The following is a 15,682-nucleotide window of genomic DNA, read 5'->3' as shown; positions in this document are numbered from 1 at the left end:
TGTTTTTTCCCAATTTTGTTTAGGTTAGTGGGGAGGAAAAAAACGAAACAAAAAACACCTGGTCCAATTTTTGATGTATTAAAAGATAATAAGATAACAATAACTGATTTCAGTACTTAATGGGAGTGGATTTTCAATTATCTGCACATGCCTCATATAGAATCTGAGGAAAAAGGAGGAAAACATATAAAATCAAGCTAAAGAGAAAATACACTGAGAAACAAGAGGTGCTATAAACATTTTTTTCCCTTTGAACAATAAACAAGGTGAACTGTTTGAATGCATGGTTGAAACAACATAGGTATACATTGGTTAAAGAGTTTAAAATTCAGATACTCGGGAGGGTTACCCAGTGCACTGCTGATTCATAGATAAAAGCTTGATTTTTGAGAGTAAATCTAAGTGTGTGGGACACTCAGGTAAGAACCACTTTCTTCACACATTCAAAAGGATTATCAGAGGTACATAAGAAATACCGTATTGGATCAGACCATTGATTCATATAGTTTAGTGTCCTGTCCCCAACAGTGCCAGTATCAGTGACTGCAAAAGGAGAAACCCTGAAGTACACAGTTCTGGAAAAAACTTTCAGGGAGACAGGTTCCTTCTTAAACCCTCATAGTCAGAGGTTGGTTTACATCTTGAAGCTTGGGGACTTATCATATAGAAAAATAGAGGACCTAACCTAGTAACTCCTAATAACTTTTAGTTACTGTTAGTATATATTACCCGTTCTTGGGTGATTAAATAGCAGTTAATTGTCCTTAAAATAGGTGGTCCCAAAGAACTAGCAAAATTATAGGCTTGTCTACATGGGGACACTCAGAAAGGTTACTCCAAACTAACTAAAGGTGTGAATTTAAAGTGGATTAGTAAAACTGCATTAATTTGTGATTTAAACTAAACCCAATTAAGGCCACTTTAAGTCTGAAAGAGAATGTCCACACAAGGGTGTAATGCAGTTTAACTAATCCACTTTAAATTGAAATTCACATGTTCAATTAATTTGGATTAATTTTCCTAAATGTTGCCATGTAAACAAGTTAAAGGATTGCAGTACTTTTGTCCCAAGTCTGGCATTAGATCCAGCGACTGGATCAAGAGGTTAGTGCTACATAAATGTAGGAATTCAATTTGAGGTAGCAGCTTATACCTCACTAATGGAGAATAAAGGAAAGACCCAGCAAATATAGAAACATTGTGTCTAAACTTTCCACTGTTGTCATCCATCGTATGTGAAGAGGGTAGGCTCTTGGTCCATTATTTTTTATTAGAGATCAAGATACAGACAACAGGTCCTAAGACACAAACAATGATGCATCATTACAGTCACTTGATACCAAATAAGCTGTTGTATTATATATGTAGTCTGAAGCTCTCAAGGCATGTGTAACCACCTCCTGACCTTGTGTGATATTAGATTTGCTTCCTACTCCTCATGTTCTTGGCAGGTTCTTTATCCCATAAATGGAAGTTATGCTACATACAAAATAGCTGAAAGTTTGTAATACATAACTTTCAGCAATGCTGCACCTGTGATATTTTTAATCATACCCATTTACTTCACTTCTTCCTCCTGAGCAGTGGTTTTATGGCGCCTATGTTTCTTCGCTGCTCTAGGTCTCACTAGGTGCCAGCCAGAATATGCTGTTTCTTTTTGGCTGTCCAGTCCCTTGGTTATGTTAGTGCCAGATTCCTTGGGCTTCTTGAAATTGATCTTTGAATCTGAGTCCCTCTTGGTTCCATGTTATTATTTAAACACTACTTCATTTGTGTCAATGCCAAGGTCACCAAATAACTGCATGAGCTGATGTACTCAGATGAAGTGGGACAGAAGCAGGTGCTGATTTAGAAGGGTGAGTACTTCGTCTCTCTCAAGGTGAAAGTGCACAGATGAAGCAGGCCTCAGCTGAGTGGCCCTCCTTGAAGTAAAGAAAGAAGTAGAATTGTTTTTAAAAAACAAACTTTATTTTTAATCAGCTCTAGAAGGCAGACAACATGTTAATCTGTCAGAAACCTTTTGCTGTGAAAGAGCAGAGAGAATGTTTGCACCCAGTCTTCAGTTTCACAATCCTATGTGTGGCATACAGGTCAACAGACAGAACACTGAAAACTGTGGACCAGATTGGAACCAACTAAAATAAACAATGAGACCAGAACTGATACTAGCTACTTATATATTAGAACTTTTTGCTATAAAAGTAATTTTATTATACTAGGTATTATTGTAAAACAATAACCTAACTAAGGAAAATAGCCATTAAGAAAATGAAAGAAAAAGCCCCTGAGAATTCTGAGTCCTCTGTCCATAACAGTCAGAAGGGAAATGGGGTAGAGTTAGGAATGTGGATCCTTATATTATCTTGTGGTTCCTTGAAGGAGTATACATGTATCCCCAAAAGCCATTGCTTTCCCCCAGAGTTCTGGCCTCTCTGCTGGGAGTCTGCACACCCGAGGATGGATTCTCTGCTGGCAAAGGAGAACTGTCTTTTCAGATTTCCCAGCTTCAGCTGTCATGTGATGACGCATCATATCTGGTTCTTAACAGTCATGTTGTATCAAATAAAGTCATGTAGTAATATCACCAAAAATTGATGCAAGAGTTTGTTGCATATCACATCTTGCTGTTTCTGTCCAGGAAATTGAACAGATATAGATGGCTTTCATACATTGTGGGTTTGAATCTGTGAAATGCTAAGAAAATAATTTAAAATATACTGTACAAAATTTAATAAAGAATAAAAGTTCTTCAGTTTATATTTGCTAAACCTTAGTCCATATAAATATTCTCTCTCAAGCTCTCATACCTAAGACATATTCAAAACAGTGTATACTGGCAAACTTGGCTCAAATGCTGAAAAAATAAATAAAATACTTCTAACCCATCTTCCAAAAGCTAAAAAATCTGTAGAATACTGTGCCACTTACTTTGATGACAGTCTTTAAGAGCACTTGGCATTAATGTCTGGAACATCTATGAATAGTAGTCTGAATGCTTCTAACCACAAGTGTTGCAATTAACTAAAAACTGTTCTTCAGTGCACAGAGAAAAAGCAATTATGGATTCTTTTTTGGGAATCAATGAGTGAAACTTTTTGTTCAAATTATGGCACTCTGAAGTCTTACCTTTAAAAGAAAAGTGAGACCTTTTTTAGGGCTAGTGAGCTATTCCTGGAGGTCTAGTCCCTATCTCTGAAATTGCTGCTCTACTTCTGATTTTCACCTAAGAGAAGTTAAAAAAAACACTCAGGAGACTGCACAATGTGAACAAACCTTTGCATAGCTAGCCAAATGGTTCTGATAGACTCCTGTTTTACATAGTGCTGATTTTGAGAAACTTTTTTTTCTTCAAGGAGATGCCTCTAACATTGGAATAGGAGAAGCACAGAGGTAAAAATCTGAAGGAATGGAACATCCTATCCCACAAATAAATGAAAATTTGTTTCCCAGGTAACCACACAAAAAACCCAACAACCCTTTATAATGGAGCAGGAATATCTGGCTTTTGGGTTATTGAAGGGGTATGTTAGCTACTAGCATAATTTATGCTAATTAATCATCTAATCTGGATGAATAGCATTAAAGTTTTAACATACTTAAATTACTAGGTGGTACTACTTAACACTACAACTACACATGAATACAATTAATACATCAGCCTGGGAACCAACATAGAAACACAGTTTATGTACCAATATGAAATGAAGAAAGCAAGTAAAATTCTGGAAGCAGATTCCAGCTAGACTGAGGACATGGGGAGGTATGTGAGGATATACTGTCTTCTTAGTTATAAGAAATAGAGAGTATAATAAGAGTATTTACCTGGGAGAATGGGGAGCATGTTGCAAAGAATAGCAACCAAACATTCACTTTAGGACTGCAGTTGTAGCTCTCTGAAAATGAAAGGACCTGCTATCAGAAAATATGATAGGAAAGGTCCACATAAAAGGGTATCCCTACTCTAGATAAAGTCACCATTGACATAGGTGTTATGGAAAAAAGTGCTTGAAGAGAAATGGCTGAAAGTTATGGATTTGATGTAGAAATTACTGGGTGAAGTTCCATAGCCTGTATAGGTAAGAGGTACAGACTAAATAATTATAACAATCCCTTCTGGCCTTAAAGTCTATGAATTTATGAAATCCTACACTCTTAAGGAAAGGAATCCCCTGGCTTTGTAAGGGTAAGGTCCCGTTTTTAGAGTTTACTTAAGCACATGTGTAACTTCAAGCAGCTGAGCAGCTCCAAGAAGTCAGTAGAGCTAGTCACATGTTTAATTACACGTACGCTTAAGTACCTTACTGAATCAAAGTCTAACTGGCAAGTTACATATGAATAGTGGATCTTCACCTAGTTCTGCAGGATAGAATTGGAATATCTTCTTTGTTTGTTTTTTAGTAAAATATCTTTGTCCCACATTAAGTAATTTTCCGTTCTGTATATTGTGTATCGTAGTTTATACTGACACTCCCTTCAGCCCCTCCCCTTTTCCAGCAAATAGGAAAAGCTGTAGCAATGTTATACACTTTCCACTTTGCACATTTAAATGTGCATTTTTAAAATTGTATCCTTAAAACAAGACAGACTGTAAGAAAGTGAAGCCATGTGCAGCTGTTTAACTTTAATCAGAAACTAGGACACCACATTAATCAGATTTTTGAAAGGCATTACTCACAATAAATCCCTATATCCATTAGGATTTATACTAGTATTTGTTCTAATTATACCTTAGGTTTCCTGTCACATTATGGCATTTCTCAGAGGAGAGAAATAACTGCTTGTCTTCTAAAGCGAAAATGTTCTCAATCTTTCGTTTTGTTATGGAGCCTTTAGGGAGAATCCTGGTAACAACTGGAGGAAATGGTAAGGACAGCCAAACAGATAATATCATGTGAACTCCTAATTAATTTATCTAATGCAAAGTAACTTGCAAGGGCTTGGTGACAAATAACTTTTATTAGACACAATTGCTTAGATTCAGAAAGGGATAGTCCTAGAAGCATTTTTAAGTCCTTTCAAAGAAAGCAATTTATTGTTGATGAGTTCTGGAAAATGTGTACATGTTGGGGCTTTAATTTTCTTGTAATTTAAATGTAGTGTGAGAACTTAACTGTAATGTATGTACAATTTCCCTTTATGCTCACTTCATATTCTGGCCTGGGAGCAATTTATGTATGACACTGAATTAGAAAAGTGTGATCTTGTTTTATGTTCCATTTATAATGAATACTGATCTGTTTCTTTTAGTTATATTATTATGAGGAATAATTTTGACTATTTCAATTACAGTGTAAATTGAATTTTAAAAATCCCTCAAACCCTTATATTTGTTAATAGTAAAAGCATGTCACTGGAAATTATTATTAAAAATCTGCCTAAGAAAAAAAACATATTCTTTTGTATCGCTTTTCAGCCCCCAAGTTATATGTAACTCTTAATTTTTTCCCATTTTGTTATACATAATGAACCTCACTGAGTGACTGTACTAGTGCAATATACCAGAAAAAGCCTTTAAGCTAGATAATTCAATTTAAAAATAAAAATCATGGTTGCATTATGATAAATTGGGTTAATATGGCCCAGAATCTCAAGGGTTTCATAGATTTATAGGGCCTGATTTTGTTACATCAATGTTCCTCCACACTTAAAGTTCATAGATTTAGAGATGCCAGAGCCAAAAAGGGACCAGTGTGATAATCTAGTCTGACCTCCTTTATAACAAGACCATAGAACTTCCCATAAATAATTCCTAGAGCACATCTGTTAGAAAAATATCCAGTCTTGATTTTAAAAATCATCAGTGATGGAGAATCCACCATAACAGTGTTTCTCAACCAGGGGTACACAAAGGTCTTCCAGGGGGTACATCAACTCATCTAGATATTTGCCTAGTTTTACAATAGGCTGCATAAAAAACACTAGTAAAGACAGTACAAACTAAAATTTTATAAACAATAACTTGTTTATGCTGCTCTATATGTTATACACTGAAATGGAAGTACAATATTTCTATTCCAATCAATTTATTTTATAATTATATGGTAAAAACAAAAAAGTAAGCAATTTTTCAGTGTGCTGTGACACTTTTGTATTTTTATGTCTGATTTTGTAAGCAAATAGTTTTTAAGTGAGATGAAACCTGGGATGCAAAATACAAATCAGACTCTTGAAAAGGTTACAAAAGTCTGGAAAGGTTGAGAACTACTGAACCACTTAAACATTGGAACAATATACCAAATACCCTCACTGTCCAAAATATATGCCTTATTTCCAGTCTGATTTTGTCTAACTTTAGCTTCAGCTTCCAGCCATTGGATTGTGTCATGCTTTCCTCTGCCGGATGAAAAGCTCATTATGAAATGTTTGTTCCCCATGAGTAGATACTTATAGACTATAATCAAATCACCCCGTAACCTCCTTTTTGTTAGATTCAAGAGGCTCAATCTATTTAGCTTATCATTATAAGGCATATTTTCTAATCCTGTAATCATTTTTGTGGGTCTTCTCTGAACCTGCTCCAATTTATCAACCTCATTGAAATGTGGGCACCAGAACTGGACATAATATGCCAGCAGAGCTTGCAGCAGTGCCAAATACAGAGATAAACTTAACTTCTCCCACTCACGATTCCCCTGTTTATGCATCCCAGGATCACATTAGCTCTTTTAGTCACAGAATCATACTGGGAGCTCAAGTTCAGCTGATTATCCACCATGACCCCCAAATCTTTTTCAGAGTCACTGTTTCCCAAGATAGAGTCTCCCATCCAGTACGTATGGCCCACATTCTTTGTTCCTAGAGGTATACATTTACATTTAGCTGTATTAAAATGCATACTGTTTGCTTCAGCCCAGTTTACCAAGAAAACCCAGATTGCTCTGAGTCAGTGAACTGTCGTCTTCATTATTTATTCCTTTCCTAATTTTCGCATCATCTGCAAACTTCATTAGTGATGGATTTTAAGTTTTCTTTCAGATCATTTTATAAAAAATGTTAACTAGCATAGAACCAGGAACTGATCATTGCAGGACCCCAGGGGGGTCTTGATGACTATTTCTTGCACTTGATGACTATTTCTTGTTTACAATTACATTTTGAGACCTATCAATTGACTAGTTTTCAATCCATTTAATGTGTGCCAACTTAATTTTATATTGTTCTAGTTTTTAATCAAAATGGAATGTGGTATCAAGTCAAATCCCTTCCAGAACTCTAAGTATATGATATCAATACTTTATCTTTTTATCAACCAAATATGTAATCTCATAGGAAAAAATACCAAGCTAGTGTGACAGGCTCTATTTTCCATAAACCCTTATTAACTTGCATTGCTTCATTTGCCCTCCTTTAATTGTTGGGGGCCTGCGTTTTGCCCGACGTTAAGTTGCTCTTTAGCGACCGAGGTAACTGTCGCACAAGGGGAGGTAACATATATGCAGCTGGCTCCAATTAACTAACCCTTTCAGAGGCTGCTGGGAGTGAGAGCTCTCTGGGGCCAACCCAGTTCATTCCAGAGGGAGAAGGAGCAACAACACTCAAGGAGTCATAACAAGCACCTCCATAATATAAAATGGAGTGATTGAAAGGACACAGTTCCCTACACCAAACCCAGGTCAGGATAAATGGGACTTATGCATTAATTCTGCAGTTACAGTTACAGCCCATGACCTATTTCTCTACTATTTCCCCCAGCCTGACACAAACCTTCCCATCTATCTCCACCCCTAGACCCCTTATGTATTCCTCTCAGGTGGATTTCTGCAGAGCTCAGCTTTTCAATGCATAGAAGACAGCAAATACCAGTGCACAACCTCTGCATTTCACACAATGAAACCATAGCAATTTTCCTGTATTTTGTTCATTTTGAAGCTGTGGAGTATTTTGGGCAAGATATCCCCCTAAATGCTAGCCTTAGTTATGATGCTGGTTTGTGCTGGGTCTCATAAATACTGAAGGAGAAGCCCCTTATAGATTGGGCAGCCTGAATAAGGTTCAATAGAAAAAGCACACAAATAGAACTCCTATGTGATTGTGTGCACTGAGAGCTGTATAATCAAAAAGGCATAATAATAATAACTTTACTGGCCTGTAAACTCACAAACAATGTTACGTGGTCTTATATGCCAGTAGATGGTGCTCCTTCTATTAGCTATTTCCATATACTCCAACTGATAGAATTTTTATTGTTTTTAATGAGAAACATGTCAGTTTTGATGAAGTTTTCAATGGAAAGAACTGAATCATTTCAATGTTCTCATTTGTTTCAAAAATGTCAAGAAAGTTTTGTTTCAGCTTAATCATTTTGATTTATTTTGTTTTGACTTTTATATTGTCTGACCATATTAATTATGTTAGATATTCTAATATTATATTTAATATATATTATATTCATATATCTGAAATTTGAAATACAATGAATCAAAGGAATCAGGTCAAAATGACACATTTTTACCTTATTGACACAAGGTACATTTTTGACATCATTGAAATGAAATGTTTCAGTGGTCCCAAATATTTTTTTTCCTGCAAATTCTGGCTTTTCTTTGATTAAGAAATGTTAAAATGTTGGAATTCCCCACCAAATGGAAATTCCATTCTGCAAAGAGTTCTGTCTTCCACCTCAGGCACAGTAAGTGGGAGGAAATTAGCAAATAATTTGAATGTCATACTATTCACTGAGTGCCTTTTCTTCCCCATCACAGTCAGTTCAACATTTTTCATTAAATCTGTGTCAGTCAGAGAAATAATGCAGACTTAGGCCTTGATCCTGAAAAGGGATCCGGCCTCACAGCCCTCAGACCCATGAGGAGCCCCATAGATATTGGTAGGACATCATTCAGGTGTAAAGTTCTGCATTAGTGGGTCCATTTGCATTATCCCCTTATTCAAGTTTTTCATTGGCAGTGGGGTCTATCTAGTTTGACCAGATAGCAAGTGTGAAAATCGGGACAAAGGATGTGGGGGGGTAATAGATACCTCTATAAGACAAAGCCCTGAATATCGGGACTGTCCCTATAAAATTGAGACATCTGGTCATCCTAGGTCTATCCATTCAGAGTTCATTGCAGTATCAGGGCCTTAGTGACGAACTCAGGGAAGATTGATCATTCAATGTCTTCTTCCTTTTTAAAATATTGTCACAAAGATAATTTTAGCAGGTGCTAGTATGTGTTTATGTGCCTTGTTGGGGGGACTCTTAGGTGTTTTTTGTAAACAAAGGAAATAGGATTCTACTATAATTATTTCCTTTTTTCTCATTCTTGCTGTTCCTTTTATCTCTGGCTTTCTTTTTGTCTGGCTACCAATCTAAATGTTTCTTCTAAAAGAGGACACCACTCAGAGTTCAAAGAAACATTAGTTTAATCTAGGTGAAGGACTCAAAGATTTATTTTTCTAAATTGAAGCCATCTGTGACAGATTTCAAAAAGCCATTAGCATAGAGAAGAAAGTTTAAAACTTTAGATAACAAGTGGTGCATGAAAACTGAACGAAGACTAACTATATAATTACATTTAAAAGAGGAATTTAACTACTTGAATGTTGTATTTTTAAAAAGATATAGAAAGATTAAATAACAAGTTCAGCAGAGTGAGTTTCTCACACTACACAAACTAGCACTATAATAGCATATACAAAGAAAAATTATAAGTACAGCTATCACAATTTCAGGGTGACTGCGATGGTATTCCCTCAAATATGTGGTCCTCTCCTGGATTAGCCAGTCGGATCTCAGCTCTCACCCATCATATGTGTCTGAGCAGAGACCAGAGTCCCATTCTCTTCTTACCAGGGGTTTTAAGGCTGCACACTGATCTCCCCAGAAAGCCAATCTGCCTATTGGACAGCATCTGTCTCTCCAAAGGATACAAACAATGTGTTGCCAGTAGTTACAAGTTACCACATAGCTCTTTCTAAGCAAGCACCTTTATTCTTAATGTTAGAGAAAACATAAAAACAATAAAGAGATATAAACACACAATAAACATACCAGGAGTCACTTATCAATCTTATGGGGCCCTAATAAGCCAAAGACTTTTTAACCCTTCTTCAACCGTTGGGGACCTTGAAGGTCCTGTCTGTTTGCTGGATCAGAAAGAAGGCCCTGGGAAAGCTTAAATGCAGACTGTTTATGCCAAAAACCCTTTCTTTGTCTGTTGGTCTCTGGAAAACCTGATTGGAACCAGTAGCCAAGCCTCCCAAGGAAGTGTTTATAAGCTGATGATTCACCTTAATCACTCCTCACTGTTCCAGTTCCTGGAAGAGCTATGGCAACCCTCCTCCCCGCTTCCTCCCCCTTCCTCCCGAGTTGCATGCAATCCCTATCCAACACGAATGCATAAACCATTCATACATTTAATACGATATGTTCCCCCAAATATACTGCATGCTATTACAATATTTGTCACATTAGGCAGTACCTCTGCAGTCTGTTCTGTGAGGATGAAATCCTACATCCAAGGGAAACCCCACTAAACTTAATCGGGAAGCCCACATATGGACTCCATTTGCATTCAGGGCTCCGTGTGAGTAGAATCAAGGCCTTAATTTGAAATCATTCCCCTTAATCTAATTCAGCATCAGAACTATTTGAAATATAAGTGAAGAAAATCACTTCTCATGATTTTTATGCGAAATATCAAGTTGGTCAGGTTCCCTTGACATTAGGCCTAGGTTTACTTCAATTCATTTGTGCATTTTAACCAGTTTTTTGACAAACATGGTCTAAATTTCAAGTGCATAATAACAAAACACCAATAAGCTACCTTTGGGTGGTTTCAGGTTTCATTGCAACCATTTTGTACAGTTGTAATCAAGAACTGTGAACTCAGGAGTTCAAGGATATCTTTAGTATGGCAGTTTAAAAAAAAAAATTGTGTGAGATCAAAATTGAAAGGCTCAAATATTACCTTGAAACAATGCTGGTATCACTGCCAGCTTAGCTAAAACTGATGTTCTAAAGTTCTATCCTGCAGCTTGCTGGACAATTAAGTTTTATGTTTTGTTTTTTTTAAGAGAAGGATACAAAGAAAGAAAGAGGCCTTTTTAAAAGGTTTATCTTGTGCCTTAAATACATCAAACTGCTCTCCTATTGCCTTTCCCTCCAAAGTAGTCCAGTCTCTTTCCAAATCTGATAACTGACTTTCTCACTTTCTACATCAAGTTGCTTTATAGTACAAGCAGAATGGAATTTTAACATCGGTCCAGTATTTAGACTCATCTACCTTTAATAGCTACTGCAAGTGAATATTCTATTTCACCATTAGTTTAGTAACGTGGTGGTGTGGATTGTTATATAACAGCCTAGTACATGTTGATGATAATTTTAGTTTGTAGCAAGTAGTGGGGAATCAGTTCTTCAGTTATAACAACTTTCTGAAGCATCCTCTGGGAGTTAGCCCTCTGAGAATACGCTAGATTGAAGTGTTTTTCTTGTAGTTTCAGATAACTTCACCTACTTATAAGGCTCAGTTTAACTCTGATCCTGCAAAATCCACATGTCTACCTCCATTAATGTCAATGAGGCTAAGGTATTCACTTGTGTAAATATTTTTAAGCTCAGGACTTTTATAGGTCCATGGATGTGTGGAGGGCCCCTTTCTGAGAATAACTGGTAAGCAAAGTGTAGGCTCATGTTTGTCTTGTCCTGAAAGTGATTTGGTTCAAGGGCTGCTTCTTATATATTTATTATAAGTATTTTATTTTAGTAAAGTATATTTTGGTATTGTTACTTTATGGTTATTTGACCACTGCTAATGGATATTCAAGAACTGTAAAGCTTTGCTATAAAGAAATATGTATGTATGTAGGATTCTTGCACAGACTTCTGTCTCTAGCTTCAGAGATCAACAGGAATTAAGCCAATTTTACAACGGGCTGAGTCTAGTGTCATAGTAATAAGATGTATTCAGTAGGGCACTGCCACATATTTCTCTTTTTTGCCAAAGCGTGGACAGGAGGTGATCATCCAGGTCACAGAAAACTCTTTCAGGGTTGGAGAATGGGAGGTGTTGAAAGAGCTAGAATAGCTGAGGAGTTATTTCCATTCTGGGGAAGTTAGTTCTATCTCTCCACAAGATTAGAAATCCTGACAAATTCATTAAATTATATTAAAGTTTCTTAAGGATTTGAGACTGGTATTTTTGTCCCCACTTTTTCTCATATGATATTGTGATACTTCAAAGTTCCAGTATATTTGTATAAAGTTTTGTAATTATTTTGTGAATTAGTGCCTAAATAAAGTTACATTTTATTGATAGCTGGGATCCAGTCTCTAAAATTTAAGACCGCAGTCTGCAACTGTGATCTGCAACTGTGAGGCTCTGCATGAGTATACCTGTGAATAGTGTATACCTATTACCTAATAGTGTATACCTAGGTAGAGTATACCTGTGAATAGTGAATTGAAGGATCAGATTTTTAGGCATTGAAAAGGAACAACATAACATGTCTCTATTTGTACATCATCCAGCACAACAGGAACCAAAGCCTGAATGGGCCTTTAAACATTACTATGATGTAATGTGTTAATAATTTTTATTTCTGCTAAACAAGAACTGAAGTAGAATGAAGGTAGCTTAAAGCTTGTGAAAATGATAGGTGTCCTCACAAGATTTTCAGTGCATCCACATCATAATTTTAAAGTAGGATACTGGCTTGAAACAATAAACCGGCTGAGTTCATATATAGGCATTAGAATCTGATCCCTTTCCCACTGCCCACCCCTGAAAATAAAATAAGATAAAAATGTAAGGGTTATGGAGTTACTAAATTCTAAAAATAATTATTTAAAGTGTAATTCTGTTCTGTTCTCTTCATTTAAAATAGTCCAAAGTATACTGTAGTGTTCCATGTTTGGGTATGTTATTCCAGGTTAAATGTGCTCAGTTATCAATTACATTTTTTTTCTACATTTAGCACTGCAAACTCAACCTGGGCTCTTTTCTCCTTGTATGTAATCACCAGTAATACAAGTTGTGCAGTAAAATTAGGTCCTCAGCAATATTTATGTATCTCAAGTGTGTACACAGATGTGCCTGATTTAGGTCGGCAAACAATTGCACAAATGCTTAACTTTATTCACATGTATAGGTGTGTGAATGAGTGCCCTATAGGGCTTGAACCTATGGTCATTGAAGTCAATGGCAAAATTTCTGTTGACCTCCTTGGTGCCAGATCTGGCCTGGAGGAAACAATTATTCTAAGGTTGTGTAAGAAAAAATGGAATCTAGCTCATTTTCTGTTAACAGTTTTGGTTCTTTAGGGCTAACAGGAGTTTTAAAAAAAACCTTCAAAACCCCATTTTTGTCAGAGAAGTAAGCAATATTGTTCTATAAATACACAGAGATCAAATGTCTCAGTAGGAAGGTGTCTCACTTTGCACTGTAAAACAGCAATTTAAGAGTCACAAAGACACCTTTATTTGTTAAAGTAAAAATAATCTAATCTAATTATCTGTAATTATGCAAATGAACATATATGTGAGTTATTATTTGAATGCTCCTTATATATATTACTGTCTGTAATACATTAAAGCAGAAACAATAACAGTCTCAATAATAAATATGTGCCATGCAACCCAATTTCATATTTTACATTTATGCAATGCAAGAGGGGTTATCCTGAGGGCAATTAAAGATGTCAAAGATAGATACAACCTTATTAGCATAGTTACTTATGTTATATAAGTAATAGGCTCCCCCCCCCCATTTGGCACTGCATGGCTTTTGTGGATGTGTTGAAGATGATTTGTGTGTGTGTGTGTGCGCATGGTGTAAAATATCCTTTGAGTGGTATAAATAGTGGCTATTAATATAGATCTAACCCTCTAACAATTAACTTAGTATAGCTTCTATTTTTGTCAACCTTGAGTATATATGCTGTTCATTTTTACTTAATAGGGCTGCCCTTTCTAAACCTCATGTTAAAATATGTACAAACCAGTTTTTTTTCCTGCTATATTTGGCTTTACATGTCCAACCCATTTCAGATACAAAATTATTCAGCATTATTTCAGGAGGATCTTTCACAGAGGGTTTTTATATGTGATATGCTTTCATACAAAACAGCATTATGCTTCTATTAAAAGACCAGTAGTTCACACAGTGGTGATTAGAAAAAGAAAATATAGTCTATGCAGTAATGCAAGATAACTTTGTGTGATGTTTGATATCACATACAAATAAAACCTTAACTTTGTAGTTGGCTTGGTTAAAAAATAGAAGGAATATTTTGGGATAAAAAATATCAGAGCATGCTAGGCCAAATTCTTGTTTCAGTGAGTGCATGGGTGTAACTGAGAGCAGAAATTGGCCTCATACTTGGTTCTAAAATCTACTTTGATTTTGTACAGTGCAGGTTCTCTAATCTTTGGAAGTACTTGAAGTTCACACATAACGGCTGCAATCTGAAAGGGAGATCACCTATTATTAAATCTGGTAGAGAAAAGTACAGCAGAATATTGAATTCCTTCACCTCTCTGGCATCTTCAGTTTTACATAATTTTGTTGTGTTGATACTGTATTTTTCTCAAAAGTGCTCTTAGCTTGTTTTGTACAGAAAGGCTTGAAATGACAATGTGGTGTCACTGAATATATGATAATTTTGAAGTGTCTGCTCATGAATCCAATGTTTTTATTTCTAAACAGAAGAACTTGATTTTTTAAAAAATTTTGCAAAAGGATTTAACTTCTATTTTAATGAATGCAATATTGTGACAATTTAGAGACAACCAAAATATTTAGTGATTGTCACTATGTTGCATACAATGGCCATTCAAAATGATGACAAGGAGAGAACACAATCCTACTGTTCCAAAAAAGAAGGCCTTTCCTCTTGAGTAGAGCTGGCTGGAGGACAGCAATTCCAATTTTGAAATTCATTTTTTATCTATGCTGGAATCAAAACAAGTTCCATTCAAACATTTTCACAAAATAGAAATTGTGGTGAAACATATATTTTCCAATCAAAAAGAACAACCGTAGTTACACCAACATATGTTTGTAGTGTAAACTAGGGCTGTGTCTATACTGAATACATTCTCCCAGGTTGGTCTTAAGTTTCATTTGAAAGGGGTGCCAAAAGTGTTATCTTTCAGATGAGATGTCAAATTGAGGTCCAAAGCGTTCATTGGAGGCCACAGGATAGGTGTTAGCTTTAAAGAGCTTCATTCTTACTGCCTAATTAACATTGTAGTTTCAAATGGATATGATGATCTTCACCTCCTTCTTTCTTAAATGACTGAATATTCTCAAGAGTTCTTTAGCCCTAGTAAACAATTGCTACATGGCTGTATGCCAGGGATAGATGAAACAATTCACATACATTTCTGAAAGCATTTTGGGGTTCTGGAAGTGGAAAATCATTATGTCATGTAATATGTTTATTACATCTGAACATAGAGGAGAGGGAAGAAACATTTTTGAGCAAACTTGAGTGAGTAGCTATTTGTAAAATAATTTTCCATCTTAGTAATTAGGGTTTTTTTTAAATGTATCCATTTACATTTTTCTCCTCCATTATTTCAATAGTTAAAATGATTTATTTTATGTTTTATAAACAATAGTTTCTCAAAATAATGGAAGCTGAATAATGCCTCATGATAGTGCTAGAGAGTGGCCTAAACCAAACCCCGAATCTCACACCAATGTACAGAAAAGTCTACATTTGTGTCTGAGTTTCACAA

Source organism: Emydura macquarii, unplaced genomic scaffold (assembly GCF_026122565.2).
Source record: "Emydura macquarii macquarii isolate MOO-44397 ecotype Brisbane River unplaced genomic scaffold, CSIRO-AGI_Emac_v2 contig_75, whole genome shotgun sequence".
Classification (NCBI taxonomy): Eukaryota; Metazoa; Chordata; order Testudines; family Chelidae; genus Emydura; species Emydura macquarii.
Note: the sequence above shows the minus strand (reverse complement) of the source record.